The sequence below is a fragment of the Hibiscus syriacus genome, unplaced genomic scaffold (assembly GCF_006381635.1).
Source record: "Hibiscus syriacus cultivar Baekdansim isolate YM2019G1 unplaced genomic scaffold, ASM638163v2 tig00117012_pilon, whole genome shotgun sequence".
Taxonomy (NCBI): domain Eukaryota; kingdom Viridiplantae; phylum Streptophyta; class Magnoliopsida; order Malvales; family Malvaceae; genus Hibiscus; species Hibiscus syriacus.
This window is the reverse complement of record NW_024063524.1, coordinates 2,183,494-2,207,260: the sequence shown is the minus strand read 5'-3', so window position 1 is coordinate 2,207,260 and position 23,767 is coordinate 2,183,494. Positions and strand designations below refer to the sequence as shown.

At 35.0% G+C, this 23,767-nt stretch overlaps 1 pseudogene; it reads right to left on the bottom strand.

The window, feature by feature from the left end:
* Nucleotides 1-1,881: 1,881 nt before the first annotated feature.
* LOC120195363 lies at nt 1,882-23,392 on the bottom strand (annotated as a pseudogene).
* Between the last annotated feature and the right edge of the window lie 375 nt (nt 23,393-23,767).

Here is a 23,767-nt window from a genome sequence, read left to right as displayed (position 1 = left end):
ATCGAAACATAAACCAACATCGGAGAACCATAAACATGAAAAACCATTGAAGGGGGCAACGAGAACCACAACAGTAAACCACAACACACAGAGAAAACCAAGCAAAGAAATACAAAAAAAAAAACCAAAAGCCAAGCAAAACAAAAAGCAAGCACGTCGGGGAAGCAGGAGGGTTTCACCGAAAAACGATAAAGATCGGTCTTTTTCGCCTAGATCTACGTTAAGGGAGTTTTATTTTATTGTTTTGGGGTTTGGAATTGGGGTCTCGGGGACAAGGTGAACATTTTGGTAAGTTTGGACTTTTGTCGGCCATCGGAAGCGGTGGCCGGCGGGGCGGCTGACGACAGAGGTAGTTCACCATACGGTGGCCGACCATGGGATGGTCGGTGGGTTTTGAGAGAGATTTGGGAGAGAGGGGGTCGATGGTTTTGAGGGAAATGAGAGAATGAATGGAAATGTGGTATTTTTAGGTATTTATATACCAGGGACTACATTGTAATTAAGGGATTGTTAAACCCTTTCCGCCGTCCCCCAACTTTTGAAGTGTAATTCATTTCTGTCACTGTATGCAATTTAACATTTTGTTATTTTTATTTTATTTTTTTCCTTTGATTTATTTAATATTTTTTTATTCTTTTCCTTCTATTTATTTTTATATTTTTTATATTTTTTTCTTTTTCCATTTGATTTATTTTTTTTGATTTTTTTCCTTCTATTTATTTTTGTTTATTTATTATTTTGTATATAACATTTTTTACTTTTTAGGGATACTTTCAACCAATCAAAGGTAAGTAATTTGAATCAGATTTTTAAATTTAAATTTCAATTTCAATTTCTGCGATTATGGCAACCGAAAAATTAATTGGTACCGAAAGGGCAGTACAAGAGTGCTAATCCTTCATTGACTATATCGACTCCAGAATCCGACATATTTCTAGTAAAACGCAGATAAGGTAAGATGATGTCCGATCCACCTAAATGTTTTTAAAATGATCGGTGGCGACTCTAACACGTTTTTTCAGGTCGAAGCCCAATTTCGGGCCCACCCGAAAGACGGCCGCGACAATATTTAAAATATTCTTTCTAATATTAATTTTAAAAAATATAAATAAATATTAAATTCTAATTTTATTAAAAATGAATACACATTATTAACTGTTGTTAAAAAATAATAATTAACGAATAATAATTCATTTGATCCCTCAATTATAATTAAAATTTTATTTTAATATTTTTTATATTTTTAAACAATTAATTTTAAAAGTTAAGAAATTTTTCAAAAATATATGAAATTTATAATTTTTAAATTATAAAATATTTCTTCTTCTTATTATTATTATCATCATCATCATTTTGAAAAAGAAATACTAGTTATAAAACTTTTATAAAATTATTCATATTTTAAATTACTTACTCTCAAAGTTTTCCTAGATTAGACTATATATATAGGATTTTGAAAATGTCAAAAAGGCATTAAAAAGTGTCAAGCGGTAATTGATAGACATAAATGTATTGTGTAATTTCATGCAAAAAAAAAAAAACAAAATTTGTGGAATTATAAAGTTTTTTGCACATAAAAAAATATGAAAGAAAGTTGACGTTTTTACATAAATATCATTCTAATAAAACTTAATTACCCGTTAGACACTATTTCAGAAACTTTTACGAATCTAGCACCCATCCTAGAAAGACAATGATGATCGCGCCCCACGTGGCACCACATAGCTTAAGGCGCGGATCATAATTCCTACCTTTCAACAAAGGGTGCTAAATCGATAATATTTTCTTTAATGGTATCTGACACGTAAATAAAAGAAAGTAAGGTGATTTTTTGGTAAATACGCAACTAATTCCGCTGGCATTCATGACCTGCCCTTTTCATTATTTACCAATGTTATTAAAACTGGACCGGATCGGTCGGTTCAACCGATTGAACTGTGAACCGATGGCCTGTCCGGTCCGGTTAACTCCCAAAACCGGATGAGCACAGAACCGGTAGAACCGGCTAAGAACCGGCAAAACCGGGGTGAACCGGCTGAAAACTGGCAAAACCGGTGTAAAATGCCGGTTCTATTTTTTTCTTTAAAAAAATTAAACCAAACGACTTCATTTGTTAAATAAGCTGAGTCGAATTCAAGTACTGCTGAGCTCGACTCAAACTCGAAAACTTTAAAAGTAGGCTCAACTCGACTCAAAAACTCATGAGCTAAAAATTATCAAGTTCTACTCGAACTCGAAATATAATATTGAAACTTGAACTAGAAAAGGCTCGAACTCAAAAAAATTTAGAAGCTCGATTAAAGCCTGAAATTCGAGCTCAATTGAAGCGAAAGAATAGTTCGCTATGTGCTCTCCAAAAGGCTCCATTATTTTGAATGTCAAATTACCTCTAGTATTTATAGAAGTCTGTTGGGATGCTCTTCTATGTTGCTTAGCCATGTGAGATTGTTTTGTTCTCATATTTTTACTCTTTAGACTTTTGGGATGCTCTTCTATGTTTATTAGCCATGTGAGATTGTTTTTTTTTTAAAATTAAACCAAACGACATCGTTTGTTATGATTTTTTCAGCCCCAAATTTATTATTTTATTATAGTTATATAATTATATTTGTTATTTAATATGTTTTACCTTAAATATTATGTTGTAGCTGATTTGAATCATTTTGTTTTACTTGATTTTATGTTTTTTAACTTATATATGTTATGACTTGTGATATTTTTATACCTTTTAATATTAAAAAAAGTGTTATATATATTAATATTGCCCTCAAAAGATGAGTTCAATAAACAAAGAAACAAAAGAACATCATTATTTCTTAGTATGTTTGCGCATGAACCTCTATTGTTGATGATGATGATGCCCTCCCCTTCGTCTCTCCGCAACATTTGATTCGTGGAATCACAAACTTGAGTCTTGAACTTACACCCAAGTCTTTTATTCAAGGATTCTGTCCGACCACCGCCACGCGGACCTTCTTTCTCAGTTTTCTGAATCACTTTCTTCATCGTCCAACATTCCCTCTCCAGTTGATGTACCCACGTCCTCATGCTATCCATGTCCAGTCGCAGCACCTGATTCTCCCTTACGGCTGCTCTCCACGTGCTACTACTACTTCTTCCTTCCTCCCCACGTGTCACACCCACCAATTCTTCCTCTTCTCCTTCCTCGTCTCCGACAACCTTCCCTCATTCATAGGCGCCGCTTCCGCCTCCAACAACGTCCCGGTAATCGCTTGGCGTAGCTGCAACTGCTCGAAAAACAACACTTGGACCACCGCCCGTAACGGCAACCGTTCGTTTTGTGCCGCGTGCGTGCATGCTTCCAGTGTCAGCTTTTGACAGTAACACTCCGCATATCTTTTCCCGCTCCGTTTTCGGTATCCAAGGATGCGCCAGCAAAATAAAGAAAAAAAAATACTTAACTAACTAACTTCAATGATGTTTTTAAAATTTTAATCCTCTTTTTAATACCTTGAGGTATACGTCAACAGCTCTGTAAAGTCCGTCGTCGAAGTTCTAGCTTGATCCGGAAGTAAAATTGCTAGATTATAGAACTTCTCCGGCTTCAAATTGGCGTAGATGCGATCTCGGAAAGGTAACCGTCGATTAATTTACCGACAAGCATTAATGCAGGCAGCCTACTGCTATTAATAATGTTATCGTTATTACCTTCGTTTTCGGCTTCGATTCCTGCAGCGTTTCTCTCTTCTAATCCGTCCAAAAAATAACCTAAAATCCTCTCAATGCAATCAATGTCATAAAGCGTCTTGTTGAGGTAAGAATAGCTAGGGATTAATAGATCGTCCAGAGTAGCTTGCTCGAGGTGGAACCGATCTTCTTCTCCAACGTGGTTTTGCTAGATTCCGATTCGTTTAAAATGTTAGCGGTTCGCAACAAACCGAATAAGAACCGCGTCGCGGTTGTTGAACGGGTCTTTTCTAACGGGAGGATCCATATAATAGTCTCCAAAAGCTCTAGCTGTTCACTCTCTGAAATAGGGGCAGCCGAGGACGATGACGGTTTCCGATTGGACCGCGACGTTCCGGGAATGTACTTCTTAGCGTAACACATAAGGCAGCTTTCGATGACCTCTGGACTCAGATCTCGCCCTTTCAACGTTAAAATGAATCGTTTAAACAGCGGCAAACTCAGCAATGCCAGATCTTCAAACCACGACTATACATTGTTTGTTCGAGTTAGAGCTTTTATTCTCAAACCAGTTTCGATTCCGTTCCATAAAGCTTGAGTCGAAGCTCCTTTAGCTTCAATCGCTGCGTCTTTCACTGGCCAGCCAAACAGAGTCGGATCTACAAAAGAAGCTCTCGAAGCAATCGAATCAATCAGTCTCTGAACAATGCCAAAAGATTCCGCTAAATTCATCACTGATTGGCATGATTTTAACGCTTTGATCGATTCTTTAAGGCTTTTAAAAACGGATTGAGAAAGGAAACTTTCTTTTTTGGAGATAAGGTTATCCTCGGAGTACTCATCAGTCATTTCGAGAAACTCGGCAACGCAACGGAGAGGAACGACGGTGAAGGTTGAGAGATCGATTTAAACACCGTAACAGAATTTGGCGGCGGTCTGAAAAGTGTCCGAACCACCAGGGAAATCTGAAGATACTAACTTTTTTTACCCATTTTTATTTTTATTTATTTATTATTATTATTATAATTATTATTATTATAATTATTATATATATTATTATTATTATTAAAAAAAATAATAATAATTACAAGCCCAAATTGAAGGCCCAATCAATCGGCCCAGACCAAAATAAAACCCTAAACATTTAGGGTTTTAGCTACGGTTTATAACCCTAGCGCCGCAGCCGCCTCTCCAGCTGCCAGAGACCATTGCCGACGATCAGCTGCCAGATGCTCGAACCCACTTCAGTCACGACGCCGCCGCCTCGTTGAAGACTCCATAAGCTTTGCTGCTTCAACACCCGCCGCCCACGTTGCAAGCTCTATGGGGTGAGTTACCACATAGCTCGGTGACTCACCGAACTCCACCCTTAGGACCGGTCCGAGACAAGCGCCGGTGATGGCTATAAAGCCATCACCCAACCTGCAAAGAAAAACCCACGACAACCAGCAAAAACAGAGAACAAAAAAAAGGACAGAAAGCAAATCACTAAAACAGCAAGGAAAGGAACGAGAGAAACTTACCGTGGAAGACAAAGCCTTGATCGGAGTCACCACCGGCCTCCAAACGTCACCAAAAACCTTCGAAAACCGAAGGTATTTTCTTAGATTTGCTCCGATCGGGAGCTATTTAAAAGAAAGGAACACCGGAACCGTCATTAGGACGGTCCGATCTACATTGTGGTGTAAAAATAATTTTTTCCGGCCACCGGATGCGGTGGCCGGCGGTGGGAATTACGACGGCAGACAGCTGCCGTCCGGAAGCCGGCTTCCCTCCGATGAGGGAAGCTAGAGAGAGGGGAGAGCATTATCATTCTCTCTCAGTTAGAGAGAGAATGATAAATTGAAATATGAGAGGATGGCCCTTCGGGCCAGCCGTTTCGGGCTTTAAATAGCCCTTCCCGAACGACGTCGTTTTGGGGAGGGCTATTTGTGTAATTAACTAAAGGTTAAATCCCGTCCGTAATCCCTTAGATTTGTAATCCTTACATTTTAGTCACTAAATCGAATTTATAATCCTTTTAATTTGGTCTCTAAATTTTATTTATTTATATTTTAGCCCTTAACCGTATTTATAAATATTTAGGATAAATAACATATTTAGTCCCCTAATTTTATTAACTAATATTTTAACCCCAAATCATATGTTTTAATTTATTTTAATCTGTTATTCGAATTTTATATAATTTTAGTTTAGTCACTAAATTAATAAATAAGAAAAATAGCATGTTTAATCCCTATAATTTTAAATAATTAATTAAATTAAGTATTTAATTTTATTAGATTATAATTTAGTAATTATTTTAAATATTTTTATTACTTTTAAATATATAGTTCTAATCGTATTTTTTATTATTGTTCATTTATGTTTTAATTTTACTTATATATTTAAATATTATTTTTATTATTATTATATAGTCATAAATATATGTAATAAATAATAATTTATATTAAATCTTAATTTGATTTTACATAAATTATTTTTATTCTAATAGTTATTTATTTTTCAATATCAAAGAAAAGGCAGTCTTAATACAACTGGATGTCCTATTCTGGTATTTTAAAATTAAATATTATAATTTTTTAATTATTATAATATTTATTAACATCGAAGAAAAGAGCTTTCTTAAGGTACCTAGAAGTCCTTTTCTGATATTTTTAAATAAATAAATATTTTATTTATAAATATATAAATTAATATTTTTTTATATATAATTATAATTTTGAAATAATAGGATTATAAATTAAATATATTTTGAATTTTTAAATTTCTAATAATAAAGACAATTTATAATTAAAAAGTACCAATTTTGGGCGTTGTAGGGGTGGTAATCCTTTCCCTAAACGTAACCGACTACGAATCCCTTTTTATTTCTAAAAAGAATGAATTTTTGGTTAAAACGCAGATCAGTTTATCTTTTAACTGATGTTTTCTTAAAAACTCTTTTAAAAGATAATTTTTTAGGTATTCGACCTACCTGACCCAAAAGGCCGATGGCGACTCCCAAATTATTTTAAAAAACCATTATTCACATCACTTTTCCCGCCAAGTAAAAAAATTTGTGCCTGAGCGAAAACCGGTTGCGACAGCTTGGCGACTCCGCTGGGGACTGGTCAAACTTTAAAACCAATTATTAATTGTCTCTATCAATTAGAAAATTAAAAATTCATATATTTAATTTTTAATTATTTCTTTTCAAATTTTTTATTTTCATAATATTTATATGTTATTTTAATTAATGCTTTTTTTTCCAAGTATTAAATTTTATTATTTATTGTCTGTCAGAGGTTTGAACATTTCTCCTTACACACAACACTTGCATTGCATAACATAAAGCTCTATAATTGAGTTTGTCCCTTTTAAGTGGGAGTGAAAGCGACGTCTTCGTGAGAATTTATTCTCCGTGTCAGACCTAGCAAGTAACTTTCGGGGTTCATATGCTCTATGTCTTCATGAGAATTTATTCTCCGTGTCAGGTATAGAGAAATGTATCCCCTCGAATTAAACTCGATCCGACTTAAGTCTGTAATGGACTAGGATTGAGGGTTGACAGCCCAAGGGGGCATTAACAAGGACAGTTCGAGTACCCTTACTCCTAGAACTGAAACCCTGCATATAATAAACCCTAGAAACTCTTCCGATCTGAAGCCATGTCAAAATTTTGTCCAAAATAGGTGTACACACAGGAGAAATGAATTCTAACTTTCTTTTTAATTTATTTATTTTCTTACTGATTAAATTACATGTGAATTTAAATTATCTAAATTATGGAAAAAGCATGTTTAAATAAAGATATTTAGGTAGACATTATTATTAAATTATTTCTCCTTTATTATGTAAACTAATTCATTTCTTTTTGTGTGTTCTTTATTTCTTCTGTTTGCATAAGCATCATACAGGATAAAAGGCATTGGTCCTCGGGTTAATTGTCTCATTGGAAAGCCTTCATTCATGGATAAAAAGTGTTCAAATCAAATAGTTCTAAACTCAGAAGTAAGACAATGGGCTGAGGACTTACAAAGACAAGGAGGAGACAGTCTGCAAGATGACTATGTATCTGACTTAGCCAGTTATGCTCCAGTTTCGCTAAAAAGAAATGACATGCAAGATTTGCGAAGTATTTGGGAAAGTTGGGACTCAAACAAAAAGTTGCAGTTTTATCAGACTTACGGAGACATCCCATATTTTCTCTATGTCGAAGTTGATGATGACTTACTTCGAGCCCTAATTCAATTCTGGAATCCAGGGTACAATTGCTTCACTCTCAATAAGGAGGACTTGGTCCCTACTATTGAAGAGTACACAACTTTGCTACATATAGAAGGGGCTTTGGAAAATCGAATTTATTCAAAGTTAATTAAAACTCAACCCTTTCGAGTTAAATTAACAAAGATTGCTGGGGTACGAGAAGAATGGGTGGCATCCCGTACAAAACAAAAGGACGAAAGTGAAGGTATTGCTTGGACCAACATTAAAGAACTTATTCAGAGTCATCCAGACACTAAAGTACGATTAGATCTATTTGCTCTGGGTATGTATGGTATGGTCATCTTCCTAAAAGTATTGGGATATATTGAAGCTGCAGTAGTAGATTTGTTTGAGCAGCTACCAAAAAAGATTAATCCTACTTCCGCAATTCTAGCAGAGATTTTCAGATCATTAAATGCTTGTAGAAAGCTAGGAGGTGGACGATTCTCAGGGTGTACCTAATTGTTATATGTTTGGATCCGTAGCCATTTCTGGAGGACAGAAAAGGTTTCATACCGGTGCTTTAATACGATTACTCACCATTAAAAGAATTTCTGGAGCAAGAATGGCCGAAAGAAATTAAGAAAGATATGTGGATTAATGCCTTTCGAAATCTGCAAAGCAATGACATTGTTTGGTGAGCCCCGTGGCAAATCCAAAGGGAATTCTTTTACAAATGTGGTGATTACAACTGGATAATGCTGTTCGGATTGTGGGGAGGAATTGGATATGCACCACTTCTGGTCATAAGACAGTATGAAGGTCGTCAATTTGTACCTGTCACTGCTGGATTACATTCATCTGAGTTCGCATTCCACAACAAAAATTATAAAAGAAATATCATGGAAGCCTTTACAGCTTGAAAAACAACGTTTTGTATCCGAGCTAAAGCAGCAAAAGAAATGCTAACTCATGATTATGAGGAATGGAGATCTGTCAGGAAAAATGAAAATATTCCTCTACCGGATCAAAATGAGGATATCTCTATGGAAGATCGCATTAAAGTGGTTCCATCAGAAATTGAAATCCTGAGAGCTGAGTTTGAAGCAGAAAGAGAAGGCTGGTTGAGAGAATTAGAGCAAATGAGACGAGATAAAGCTATGTTGGGTGTTGACATTGACTTTCATTCGTCACAATGTGCAATGTTGAGAGAAAACAAAGAACAAGTTGATGGTGAATTTAGAGCATTAAAGAAAAATTACCAGGAGTTATATAAATCCCGGAAAGCATCAGGACCAAGCCAATCAACAGTACAAATGACCAGAGAATTGAACATCGAGAAAAGTCGAGTTGAAGATCTGAAAGGAAAGAATAGCCGTCTACTCAAAAGCCTTGAGAAAGGAAAGCAAAAAATGGAAGATTTTGAGGTTGACAAAAGAGAGCGAATTATAAAACACAAAGCTGAACATCGCGAGATCATGAATGAAATGCAAAGAGAAAGGGATCGAGCCAAAGATTTAGAGGAAATGAAGAATGACATCTTTGATAAATTTGAAGGTGAGAAAAATATCATGTTCAAGGGATTTGAATCTGAAATGAACCATCTGATTGCCGAACTTGAAGTCAGGGGCCAAAGGATTGAAGAGTTCAATGTTGAAAAAGAAAAATGGGAGCTGGAAAGAAAGAATTTCAACACCAAACTTGAGGTAGAGCAAGAAGTGGCTAGCAATTGGATGCAAAGATGCAGAAACAAGAATGTTCAAATCCAGAAGCTTAATCAAAGAACGCAAGAAGCACGAACAAAACTTGAAGAAGATCTGGATCAGTCTAGAAACAAAAACTCAGAGTTTAACGCTTACATTTTGCAACTTGAAGAGTCATTATTTCAAGAGAAGGTTCGTCTAGTACCTAATGATCTCAAAGAAAGTAATGAGGAAAGTGCTTCACTGCGAAGACGCATTAGAGATCTTGAAAAAACTCTGCACAATTGTCAAGTCAGAATCACTGAGTTAGAGCAAACTCTTGAAGGAACTAATGAACAATGGCAAAAGTCAACTGATTTCTACGTAGAAAGAAGTGAAGAAAGAAGTAATATGGTATTCGAGGTCATGGTACAAATGAGCGAAGTTGCTAGATATGTTGGGGAACTAGCTGTTGAAGCTAAAATAATTGAGCATCACGTTGATCCAGTTTCTAAGTTCAGAAAGAAGGTGTCATGGTTAATGAAAAAAATTATAGAGCTTAATAGGAAAGCTACACCTTATCTGTAGTTATGAACTATTATAAAGAAACTTTTGTATGCCGATGAAAGTTGTTCTATGACAGTTAACTTTTTGGGATCAATACCTTTTTGCATACATACATTTTGCATACATTCATTACTCATTTCATGATTTTCTTTATGTATAATTTTTATTATTAAGATAAAATTCATTAATTAAAATTTGAAAATAATAATAATAATAATAATATCATAAGATTTTTCAATCGCAGTTATTCTGGCCAAAAGAGAAATACAACATCACTACGGTACTAGACAAGCTACTAAGAGAATTATGGAGGATAAAATACAACGTATTGAGGAACAGCATAATAAAGAACAAGCAGAGATGAGAATGAAGCTAGAGAAAATTGAAGCCAGTATTGCAAACTCACAAGACAGCATGATGCAGAAAATAGAAGACATGTTTAAAAGGCAGGCTATCATTGGAAAAATGCATGAAAATCCTGTATCTTTCGACCAAGAACCTATGTATCCTTTAGGTTTTCCACCAGAACCAATTTATCACCCTGGTACTACACCTATACAAATCAATGCCCGCACATCAGCATTTCAAGAAGCCAAACCACATGAAAATCGACAAGTGGATCCTGCATCTTCAAGCAAAAATCCACTTATATCAGATGTGAAAATAGGGGATTTTAATACTGAGCATCTAATCCCAGATTTGAATGAACTGAATGAAAAAGAAAAAGTAAATGAAGAATTGACCAGACAGATCAAGAGCTTAGAAGAACGAATGAAATCCGTGGAAATAACTGAATCATTCTATGGGTTTGACGCTAGTGAGTTGAGTTTGGTTCCAGACCTAATCCTCCCCATCAAGTTCAAAGTTCCCGAATTTGATAGATATGACGGTACCACATGCCCTTCATCCCACATTACTATGTTTTGTCGCAGAATGGCAAGATATGTGAAAGATGAGAAATTTTTAATTCACTGCTTTCAAGATAGTTTGACAGGACCAGCCTTAAAATGGTATACTCAATTGACCAAAGCCAACATTAGATCTTGGAAAGATCTGGCTAAAGCATTCCTAGAGCAATACCGCCACGTAACAGACATGGTCCCTGATAGATGGACTCTCCAAAATTTGGAGAAAAAGAATAACGAAACGTTCAGACAGTATGCTCAGAGATGGCATGACACGGCAGCCCAGGTTCAACCACCTTTGTCAGAAAAAGAGGCCACAGTAATATTTGTCCATACATTGAAAGCTCCTTATTTAAATCATCTAATGGGGAATGCAACCAGAAATTTTGCAGATTTGGTCATTTCTGGAGAACTCATTGAAAATGTCTTGAAAAGTGGCAAAATTGAATCAAATGAGGGGTCTAGTTCTAAAAGACCTATGTACCGAAAAAAAGAGAATGAAGTCAACAATGCAAATTCTTACAATCAAGGATTCATCGAAAAGTGTTACAATAACCCAGCCAAGGGTTAAGAAAGAAGAAACAAACATTAATCGAGCAGAGTCCAGAGGATCTCGAAAGGAAAATGAAAGGTTGTCTTTTACACCTTTACCAGTACCATATGCTGAGATCTATGATTCACTGTTAAAAGCAGATGTCATACGGCCCTATCCTTTGGTTCCTATGCAACCACCATTCCCTCCATGGTATGATGTAAAGGCACACTGTGTTTACCATGAAGGAATTACGGGTCATTCTATTGAAAAATGTTTGGCATTCAAAAGGGTGGTTCAAAATTTGATCAACAATGGAAAGTTGGAATTCAATTCACCATCTACATCAAATCATCCATTGCCAAATCATGGAGATAAAAACGTGAATGCAATTCAGGAAGAGAACAGAAAGAAAGCAAAAACTGACATTTCTGAAATTAAATCTCCTTTTGTTTGGGTATTTCAACAACTCTCTTTAGCCGGTATAATTCCACAACAATTCAGGCCAAAGCATAATGAAGGCAAGCATTATTGTGAATATCATCAAGAGAAGGGGCATGAAATTCAAATATGTCCTGAGTTTAGGGATTTGTTGCAAGAATTGATGAATAGCAGAGAGATAGAATTCTTTGAAGAAGAACCAAGGAAAAAAGAAGATGATGTTTGCTCATCAGAAGATTCTAAACCTAGTCAGAGAACAAGTGATCCTGTGATCATTAATGTGAAATCTTCTACGGTGATTCCTGTACCAATAAAGTCGAAAGTAGTTATCACCATTCCTCTACCATTTCCATACAAGGATACCCGCAGAGTACCTTGGAATTATACTACCAATGTTTCAATGGTAGGAGGATCTGTTTCTCTAGAAAAAACAGAAGAGAAAATACAGAGTCTGGGTTCAACATCTGAAGCAGTGAGTGAAGTCGGATTCATTACAAGAAGTGGGAGATGTTACTCTCCCGAAACATCCAATGCCTCGGAACAAGTGAAAACAAAAGGAAAAACCATGGTAATACCCCAAAAGGTATTTAATGATGAATCCCCTCCAGCATTCAATGAGCCTGTAACAGAAAAATAAGCGCAAGAATTTTTGAAATTCCTGAAACATAGTGAGTATAGTGTGGTTGAACAACTACACAAACAACAAGCGAGAATTTATATTCTTGATCTATTGATGAATTCAGAAGTACATAGAAATGCTTTGATGAGAATGCTTAATCAAACCTTTATCCCTGAAGATATATCCCTCAATAAACTTGACAGAATTGTGGGACATATAGCCGCTGAAAATTATATAACGTTCACGGATGATGAAATACCTGAAGGCGGAATGGGGTCAGTAAAAGCTTTGAATATCACTACACATTGTCATGGTCATGTTTTTCCAGGAGTATTGATTGACAATGGATCCGCTCTCAACTTGATGCCTCTAGTCACACTTCAAAGAATGCCTGTGGATAAATCACACATGAAGAGTTATCAGAATGTAGTACGAGCTTTTGATGGTTCTCAAAAAGAGGTGCTTGGGAAAATGGAAATACCGTTGTTAATCAGACCAGTCGTGTACAATATTGACTTTGTGGTGATGGACATCCACCCTACATATAATTATTTATTAGGGAGGCCATGGATTCATTCAGCAGGACCCGTTCCTTCTTCATTACATCAGAAATTGAAATTTGTTGTTGATGGACAACTAATATGCGTAGGAGCTGAAGAAGAAATCATTGCGTCTATAACAAGTGATGTTCCATATATTGAAACCAATGAGGATGCTCTCGAATTTTCTTTCCGAGCTCTTGAATTTGTCAATGCAACCTTTATTGCAGAAGGAAGCAAAATTCCATATCCCAGATTATCTGATTGCACCAAGATGACGGTACGACAAACTTTAGGCATCGGAGCTAAAGTTGGGAAAGGTTTAGGAAAGAATCTTCAAGGGATTTCAGTTCCTGTAAGTATAAAGATGAAGAAAAATCGTTTTGGCTTGGATTTAAGCCCAATTTTCAGCAAAAGAACAAAGAGATGAAAAGAAGGTGTGAAGATAGAAAGGCAAGGTTGAAAGGAGAAGAAATCCTTTGGGAACACATGTCTTTCCCACAGTTGAAGACCACATTCAGATCAGGGGGAACAATTAATGTATAACAACAGCTTGTTGAGGCCTTTAAAGAGGAAAAGTTGAAGAAAGATCAAAGCATAGTTGAAGAAGCTATGAATGGATTATTTATCAACATGATCATGAATGACAACAAGACTGGCAAATACTTGGATAGGATTCGCCCATGTTTTCCTGGAGAAACACTTAACAATTGGACCACTGAAGACCTTCCTATAGTTTTTAATATTAACACAGAGTAATATTCAGAACTAATCTTTATGTTTAGTCCAAAAGTATGAAAACTTTTTGTTATCTTGTAAAGGAAATTATGTTAAGTTCACCTAATATTAAATATAAGAAATTTTCTTTAAAATTTTCAGATGGCAATCATTCTTTACATTTTCTTACATTTTTATATTTATTTATTTCATAAATTTACTATATTCTTTCGGAAATATGTCCGACTTAAATTTGTAGGTACCACAATGTTAATAGCATGTTTATTCCTAAATTTAATCAAGAGATAAATTTAGAGCAACCCATATGTCTGGAGGAAATCAATGAGTGTGAGGATGAACTGGAATGTGATGTTCCTACTGAATTATTAAGATTGATAGAAAAAGAAGATAAGCAAATTCTACCTCACAAAGAAGATATTGAGACTGTGAATCTGGGAACAGATGAAGAAATAAAAGAGGTGAAAATTGGTACTACCCTGACAATCCAGATAAAACAAGAATTGATAAATCTCCTTCAAGAGTTTAAAGATATCTTCGCCTGGTCTTATCAAGATATGCCTGGTTTGAGTACAGATATAGTGATGCACAAGCTTCCAATCAATCTAGAATATAAACCGGTCCAACAAAAGCTCAGGTGAATGAGGCCAAAATGTTGTTGCAGATCAAAGAGGAAGTGATGAAGCAGATTAATGCATGTTTCTTACAGGCAGCCAAATACCCAGAATGGATAGCCAACATTGTTCCCGTACCAAAGAAAAATAGGAAAGTTCGAATGTGTGTGGATTACAGAGATCTCAACAAAGCTAGTCCGAAAGATAGCTTTCCATTACCCCACATAGACACCTTGGTAGACAATACTGCAGGACACGCATGGTTTTCATTCATGGATGGCTTTTCAGGATATAATCAGATAAAAATGAATCCTGAAGACATGGAAAAAACAACATTTGTAACCATATGGGGCACATTCTGCTATAAAGTGATGCCATTTGGATTGAAAAATGCAGGGGCAACGTATCAAAGAGCCATGGTAACTTTGTTTCATGACATGATGCACAAAGAGATTGAAGTATATGTAGATGACATGATTGCCAAATCCCGAACTGAAGAAGAACATATTCAAAATTTGAGAAAGCTTTTCCAGAGATTGAGGAAGTATCAATTAAAGCTCAACCCCGCTAAATGCACTTTTGGGTAACTTCTGGGAAACTTTTGGGATTTGTGGTCAGCAAAAAAGGAATCGAGATTGATCCAGATAAAGTAAAAGCAATTCAAGATCTTCCACCACCCAATACAAAAAAAGAAGTTCGAGGTTTTTTGGGAAGATTAACTTATATATCTCGGTTCATTTCTCAATTAACTGACAAATGTGATCCAGTGTTCAAATTACTTCGAAAGAACAATCCTGAAGTCTGGAATGATGAATGTCAAGAAACTTTGGATATTATTAAGAAATATTTATCCAATGCCCCCATTTTAGTGATGAATCTGGAAGAAAAGAAAAAGCTATTTATTATCTGAGCAAAAAATTTACTGATTGTGAAATTCGATATCCACCAATACAAAAATTATGTTGTGCACTGGTGTGGGCTACTCGAAGACTCAGACAATATATGTTATATCATACTACTTGGTTGATATCCAAACTTGATCCTTTGAAATTCTTAATGGAATCACCAGCTTTAACAGGCAGAATGGCTAGATGGCAGATGTATTATCCGAGTTTGATATTATATATGTCAACCAAAAAGCAATAAAAGGAAGTATAATAGCTGATTTTCTGGCCAGTCGTGTATTGAATGATTATCAGCCTTTGAGTTTTAATTTTCCAGATGAAGATTTGTTGTGCATATCCATGAATGAAGAAGTCGGAACAAATGATGCATCTTGGAAGCTTTACTTTGATGGAGCATCCAACGCATTGGGACGAGGAATTGGGGCAGTGTTAATTTCTCCAAAAAATATTTATTATCCCTTTACAAGTAGACTGGAGTTCTTTTGCACCAATAACATGGCGGAATACGAAGCTTGTGTCATGGGATTGAAAGCAGCTATAGAAAGAAAAATCAAATGTCTCAAAATATATGGAGATTCATCGTTAGTGGTGTATCAATTGCGAGGTGAATGGGAAACAAAAGATCCCAAATTATTGGAATACCGAAATTTTACCCTTAAATTAGTGAAAGAATTTGAGAGAGTCAACTTCAATTATCTCCCTCGAGAAGAAAATCAAATGGTAGATGCTTTGGCTACATTAGCTGCTATGTTTCAGGCAACTAAGAAAGTTGATATGATGCCAATCAAAATGCAAGTATATGAAATTCCTGCACATTGTTATAGTGTGGAAGAAGAGGTAGATGGTAAACCATGGTATCATGATATCCTGCAATATATCAAAAATCAAAGTTATCCACAAAATGCATCTGAAATTGATAAAAGAACTTTGAGAAGAATGGCTGCTGGATATTTTCTTGATGGCGAGATTATGTATAGAAGAAGCAATCATCAAATGCTATTGAGATGTTTAAATACCAACGAAGCCAGAAGCATCATTGAAGAAGTACACAGTGGAATATGTGGAACACATGCAAATGGTCTTTCCATGGCTAGAAAAATAATGAGATATGGATACTATTGGGCTACCATGCACACAGATTGCATTGATTATGCAAGGAAATGTCATAAATGCCAGATATTTGCAGACAAGATTCATGTACCCCCATCTCCTTTACATGTAATGACAGCACCCTGGCCATTTTCTATGTGGGGAATAGACGTCATTGGGGAAATCACACCAAAAGCATCAAATGGACATTGTTTCATCCTTGTGGCAATTGATTATTTTACCAAGTGGGTTGAAGCTGCTTCGTATGCCAACATTAAGAGGTCCACAGTCTGAAAATTCATAAAGAAAGAGATAATTTACCGGTATGGCCTACCAGAAAGGATCATTACAGATAATGCTCTGAATCTAAACAATAAAATGATGACCGAACTTTGTGAACAGTTTAAGATCAAACATGCAAACTCAGTGGCATATCATCCAAAGATGAATGGGGCAGTTGAAGCGGCAAATAAGAACATCAAGAGAATCATTACAAAGACCACTGAAACTTACAAAGATTGGCACGAGAAGTTACCTTTTGCTCTATATGCATACCGAACTACTGTTCGAACATCTACTGGGGCAACGCCTTTTTCTTTAGTCTATGGGATGGAAGCAGTCTTACCAATTGAAGTTGAGATTCCATCGCTTCGAATTTTGAGAGAAACAAAATTGGATGAATCTGAATGGATCCAAGCTAGATTTGATCAATTGAACCTTATTGAGGAGAAAAGATTGAAAGCTATTTGTCATGGACAGATGTATCAGAAACGGATGATGAAGTCTCATGACAAAAAAGTACATCGAAGAGAATTCCAAGAGGGTGATCTAGTACTAAAAAAGATCTTGCCTATACATAAATATTTCTGTGGGAAATGGATGCCTAATTGGGAAGGGCCATATGTTGTAAAAAAGGCCTTTTCTGGAGGAGCGTTGATCTTGGCAGAAATGGATGGAAAAATTCTGAGAAATCCAATAAACTCGGATTCTGTCAAGAAATATTATGCTTGAAGAAAAAAAAAAGAAAAGAAAAAGAGGGGGTCAAGATGAAAACCCACAAAGGGCATCTTGTAACCAAATGAAGGATTTGAGTTGAAAACCTGAATGGGCGGCTCAAATGAATATTGATATTAGGCATCTGGCAATTGAACCCTCTTAAGATTTTGATAGTTTGGGAGAAACTTCACATCTACAAGCATTTTGACAACGTTTGAGATCTTCCAGACAAAAGCTTACATCATTACTCTAAATTGTGTCAATTTGATTAATTTAAAATACTTATGCTAATAATTTGTTGAGTCATTTGAATTTTTATCATTCTTATGCTTGCCATAATTTTGAATACAATTCTATCTATTTATTAATAAATTCCAAGTTTATTCTCTTTAAATTCAATTTATTTGAGATTCAATTTATTTTCGAAAATTCAATTTATTCTTTTATTTTGTAAATGTATTAACATAATTTTGAAATAAGTTAAAGATTTCTGAATATCACTTTATGTTAATACTTTTAAATGCATGGAATACAAAGTAAGCAAATTATCACCATCATAAAGCTATGAACAAGTCATTACCTGCACTCTGGTTATACCGTGATGCTGGCTCAAGTCTTGATACATCATTGCTACTTCTTCTATGCCGATCAATTTCTTTGTCAAGATGATATTCATTATGTCCTTCAGAAAATTGTTGAATTTGAATTTGAGGACTTATGGTACAAAATAAAACATTGGAACAAAATCTACCCTTATAGGCTTTTTATATAGGGTAACATTGGTTACAGTATTCCAAAAGTTGAATATGACAAGTTTTACTGTCAACTAAACCGTTCCATGATTCGAAAAGAGTGGGATATATTGGAACTGCAGAAGAGACAGTTTGTTGTAGCAATCATTGCTAGTAAATGCACCAACAAAAATCTTCAATCCCATCACAATGATGTTTATTTCTTCCAGTAAGGTTGTTACGCTGGATGCCACTGACAACAAGGTCGAATTCGAAAAAACTACTCATTAATTGCTCCAACCGATCATCATTCAGTTCTTGCACATCTGTTTTCAAAAGTATGCCAAGACAGTAAAAGGCAACTTCTGCATCATTGATCCCAGAGAAAAGAGACAGGACAATGAAACCACCATGGAACATGTCTCTATACAGATCCTCGTGTATGGTTTTTTTAGGGAAACCTAAAGCATTTCCACCTCATCAGATTCAAGTGGAACAATTTTATTCCTTCCAACCCATACCAGATTCCATTTTCAGCACTCATCAAGAACATACTTTTGGACATTCGAAGGTGGCTCATCGTCATAAGCTTCAAGAGTCTTACAAATCCTTTCTGTCAATTTGGCACTTCCTGTACATGTTTATAAACAGTTCAACTTCGTTCTTGGATCCCAGGAAGACCATCATTTCTTTATCAATGGAAAAACATCAACACATGGAGGAATCAAGATAAAAAGAAATCTGTTCTCAATTGGCAGAATTATGAATATAGCCTTTTCAGTGTAGTAGCATGAAAATGCTTCGAATCTACAAATTCTGGCTCTACATCAAATAAGTACTATGATATTCTAGCCCAAAAAATAATTGGAGCAAGTACCATGTGCTCATAGTAGAAATAAGAATACCCAATAGCATCTTCTGGAAGTGTTCTTTGAGTTATCTGATCTGATTTGGTATGAACCCTAAAATCAATCATTGAATTTGAAAAATAAATTTGCTCATAGTATAAAGAAGAAGACCCAATAGCATCTTCTGGAAGTGTTCTTTGAGTTATCTGATCTGATTTGGTATGAACCCTAAAATCAATCATTGGATTTGAAAAAATGAATTTGCTCATAGCAGAAAGAAGAAGACCCAATAGCATTTTCTGGAAGTGTTCTTTGAGTCATCTGATCTGGTTCGGTAAGAACCATAAAACCAATCATTGGAATTGAAAGATGAACTGCATGATCGTCTTCATTAAGAAGCTTCTTTTCAAGCTTCCTCTGCTTCTTTTTTTTTTAAGAAAATCATAGCCCAAGTTTTGCCTTTTCTTGTAATTAGGATCATTACATAATGGCTTCCTATCTTCCACCGGAAGAAGTATGTCAGCACCCTTAGCCATTTGAGCACCACATATAAAATCTGTCAACTCTGCAATTGATGAATCAGGATATATATCCATGGCTATTGAAGACATAGCATTTGAGTATCCCATTTTCGTCAAGTATAACGGTTTACTCTCCTCATCAGAATCAGAATTCAGGATTTCCTTGGTATCAAAAGAACTATCCATATCTGTGAAATCATCTTGAAAGATCACTTCATAATCAGATGAGTTGTTATCAGAATCAACATGTTGCATGAGTGCGAGCTTTTTAAGAGCCTATACTATTGAGTTTTATTCTCAAGTGGTTTGGTGACATTATGCAAAAATTCAGGCATATCTACATCTACACTCTTCAAGGATGATAGATTTCTCCATTTGAAGAAGAAAGATTTATTGGATTTCTACACAACTGAAGAAATACTCAGTTCACCAATTTGAAATCAAATAAACTTAACATTCATGCATCATATTTAGGCATTTGCAAAAATAGGTGCATTTTCATTCATTTTATCCATGTTAAATTTTGACAGGAATTTCAAAGATTTTAGCAAAGATTTAAACCCATCATTCGGTGGATCAACATTTCCAGTTCGAGTTCATAATGAGAAGAACTCATCTGAAGAAGGAAGAAGAAGTTCATAATGAGAAGAACTTGTTCAACTTTTTGCTTAAATCCATCATTCGGTGGATCAACATTTCCAGTTCGAGTTCATAATGAGAAGAACTTGTTCAATTTTTTGCTTAAATCCATCATTCGGTGGATCAACATTTCCAGTTCGAGTTCATAATGAGAAGAACTCATCTGAAGAAGGAAGAAGAAGTTTATAATGAGAAGAACTTGTTCAACTTTTTGCTTAAATTCATTACTCGGTGGATCAACATTTCCAGTTCGAGTTCATAATGAGAAGAACTCATCTGAAGAAGGAAGAAGAAGTTCATAATGAGAAGAACTTACTCAACTTTTTGCTTGAATTCATGATTCAATAGATCAGCATTACCAGTTCGAGTTCATAATGAGAAGAACTTGTTCAACTTTTTGCTTAAATTCATCACTCGGTGGATCAACATTTCCAGTTCGAGTTCATAATGAGAAGAACTCATCATCTGAAGAAGAAGAAATTCATAATGAGAAGAATTTGTTCAACCTTTTGCTTAAATTCATCACTCGGTGGATCAGCTTTTCCAGAGAAAGTTCATAATGAGAAGAACTCATCTGAAGAAGAAGAAAGTTCATAATGAGAAGAACTCATCTGAAGGAGAAAGAAGAAGTTCATAATGAGAAGAGCTTATTCAACCTTTTGAATGACTCTATCACAGAAGGAAATAGGTCAACATCATCCCCAGGGGAAAGTTCATAATGAGAAGAACTCATCTGAAGAAAGAGAAGAATTTATTCAACATCTCCATATTAATCAAGTGAAGTCAAATGGAAAAAAAACTTATTATCTTTTCGTCTTTGCTCTATTCTTGTTAACACAAGAATAAGCAAAGAGGGGCAGCTGGAGATACTAACTTTTTTTACCCATTTTTATTTATTTATTTATTATTATTATTATAATAATTATTATTATAATAATTATTATTATAATTATTATATATATTATTATTATTATTATTAAAAAAAATAATAATAATTACAAGCCCAAATTGAATGCCCAATCAATCGGCCCAGACTAAAATAAAACCCTAAACATTTAGGGTTTCAGCTAGGGTTTCTAACCCTAGCGCCGCAGCGCCTCTCCAGCTGCCAGAGACCATTGCCGACGGTCAGCTGCCAGATGCTCGAACCCACTTCAGCCACGACGCCGCCGCCTCGCTGAAGACTCCAGAAGCTTTGCTGCTTCAACACCCGCCGCCCACGTTGCAAGCTCTATGGGGTGAGTCACCACATAGCTCGGTGACTCACCGAACTCCACCCTTAGGACCGGTCCGAGACAAACACCGGTGATGGCTATAAAGCCATCACCCAACCTGCAAAGAAAAACCCACGACAACCAGCAAAAACAGAGAACAAAAAAAAAGGACAGAAAGCAAATCACTAAAACAGCAAGGAAAGGAACGAGATAAACTTACCGTGGAAGACAAAGCCTTGATCGGAGTCACCACCGGCCTCCAAACGTCACCAAAAACCTTCGAAAACCGAATGTATTTTCTTAGATTTGCTCCGATCGGGAGCTATTTAAAAGAAAGGAACACCGGAACCGTCATTAGGACGGTCCGATCTACATTGTGGTGTAAAAATAATTTTTTTCCGGCCACCGGATGCAGAGGCCGGCGGTGGGAATTACGGCGGAAGACGGCTACCGTCCGGTAGCCGGCTTCCCTCTGATGAGGGAAGCTAGAGAGAGGGGAGAGCATTATCATTCTCTCTCAGTTAGAGAGCGAATGATAAATTGAAATATGAGAGGCTGGTCCTTCGGGCCAGCTGTTTCGGGCTTTAAATAGCCCTTCCCGAACGACGTCGTTTTGGGGAGGGCTATTTGTGTAATTAACTAAAGGTTAAATCCCGTCCGCAATCCCTTAGATTTGTAATCCTTACATTTTAGTCACTAAATCGAATTTATAATCCTTTTAATTTGGTCTCTAAATTTTATTTATTTATATTTTAGCCCTTAACCGTATTTATAAATATTTAGGATAAATAACATATTTAGTCCCCTAATTTTATTAACTAATATTTTAACCCCAAATCATATGTTTTAATTTATTTTAATCTGATATTCGAATTTTATATAATTTTAGTTTAGTCACTAAATTAATAAATAAGAAAAATAGCATGTTTAATCCCTATAATTTTAAATAATTAATTAAATTAAGTATTTAATTTTATTAGATTATAATTTAGTAATTAATTTTAAATATTTTCATTGCTTTTAAATATATAGTTCTAATCGTATTTTTTATTATTGTTCATTTATGTTTTAATTTTACTTATATATTTAAATATTATTTTTATTATTATTATATAGTCATAAATATATGTAATAAATAATAATTTATATTAAATCTTAATTTGATTTTACATAAATTATTTTTATTTTAATATTTATTTATTTTTCAATATCAAAGAAAAGGGCAGTCTTAATACAACTGGATGTCCTATTCTGGTATTTTAAAATTAAATATTATAAAAAAGTTTAATTATTATAATATTTATTAATTTCGAAGAAAAGAGTTGTCTTAAGGTACCTAGAAGTCCTTTTCTGATATTTTTAAATAAATAAATATTTTATTTATAAATATATAAATTAATATTTTTTATATATAATTATAATTTTGAAATAATAGGATTATAAATTAAATATATTTTGAATTTTTAAATTTCTAATAATAGAGACAATTTATAATTAAAAAGTATCAATTTTGGGCGTTGTAGGGGTGCTAATCCTTCCCTAAACGTAACCGACTACGAATCCCTTTTTATTTCTAAAAAGAATGAATTTTTGGTTAAAACGCAGATCAGTTTATCTTTTAACTGATGTTTTCTTAAAAACTCTTTTAAAAGATAATTTTTTAGGTATTCGACCTCCCTGACCCAAAAGGCCGATGGCGACTCCCAAATTATTTTAAAAAACCATCTATTCACATCACTTTTCCCGCCAAGTAAAAAATTTGTGCCCGGGCAAAAACTGGTTACGACAAAATCCTGAAGAGATATCTGGTAACAATCTTCTTTTTTTGCATCATCTTGCTGCTCTTGATATTCCTCTGTTTCTTCGTCTTCTTCGATTTCAGTCTCGATTTCACGTTGCTTCTGTTCGGTAACGGTTGCAGTAGATGGTTTCCGACCTTGCTCTTGTATTAACTGATCAAGCTTTCGGCTTTTTGACATCAAGGGAAACAAATAGAAAAGCAAAAACATAGGTTTGTTTTAATTCCCCAAAAAATCAAGACCATGCTAACCTTATTGGGATGAAAAGTCATATCATCAATTTCATGTTGAAAAGTCAACAAGTGGCCAACTTGATCACTTTAGGTGCAAATGGTTTTGGTGGAAATCACTTTTCGTGCAAATGGTCTAAATTGACAGCAATTGTTGAAAACAAAAATTAAATAGGAAAATTGCAAATTTAGTCTTTGGACTTTAGGATATTTACAAGATTAGTCTTTAAGCTTCAACTATAAATACCCTAACCCATTTAGCTTCAAAACCATCCCAAATCATTCTAGCTTTCTCCCAATACTAGAAAATTTAGAGAGTTTTCTT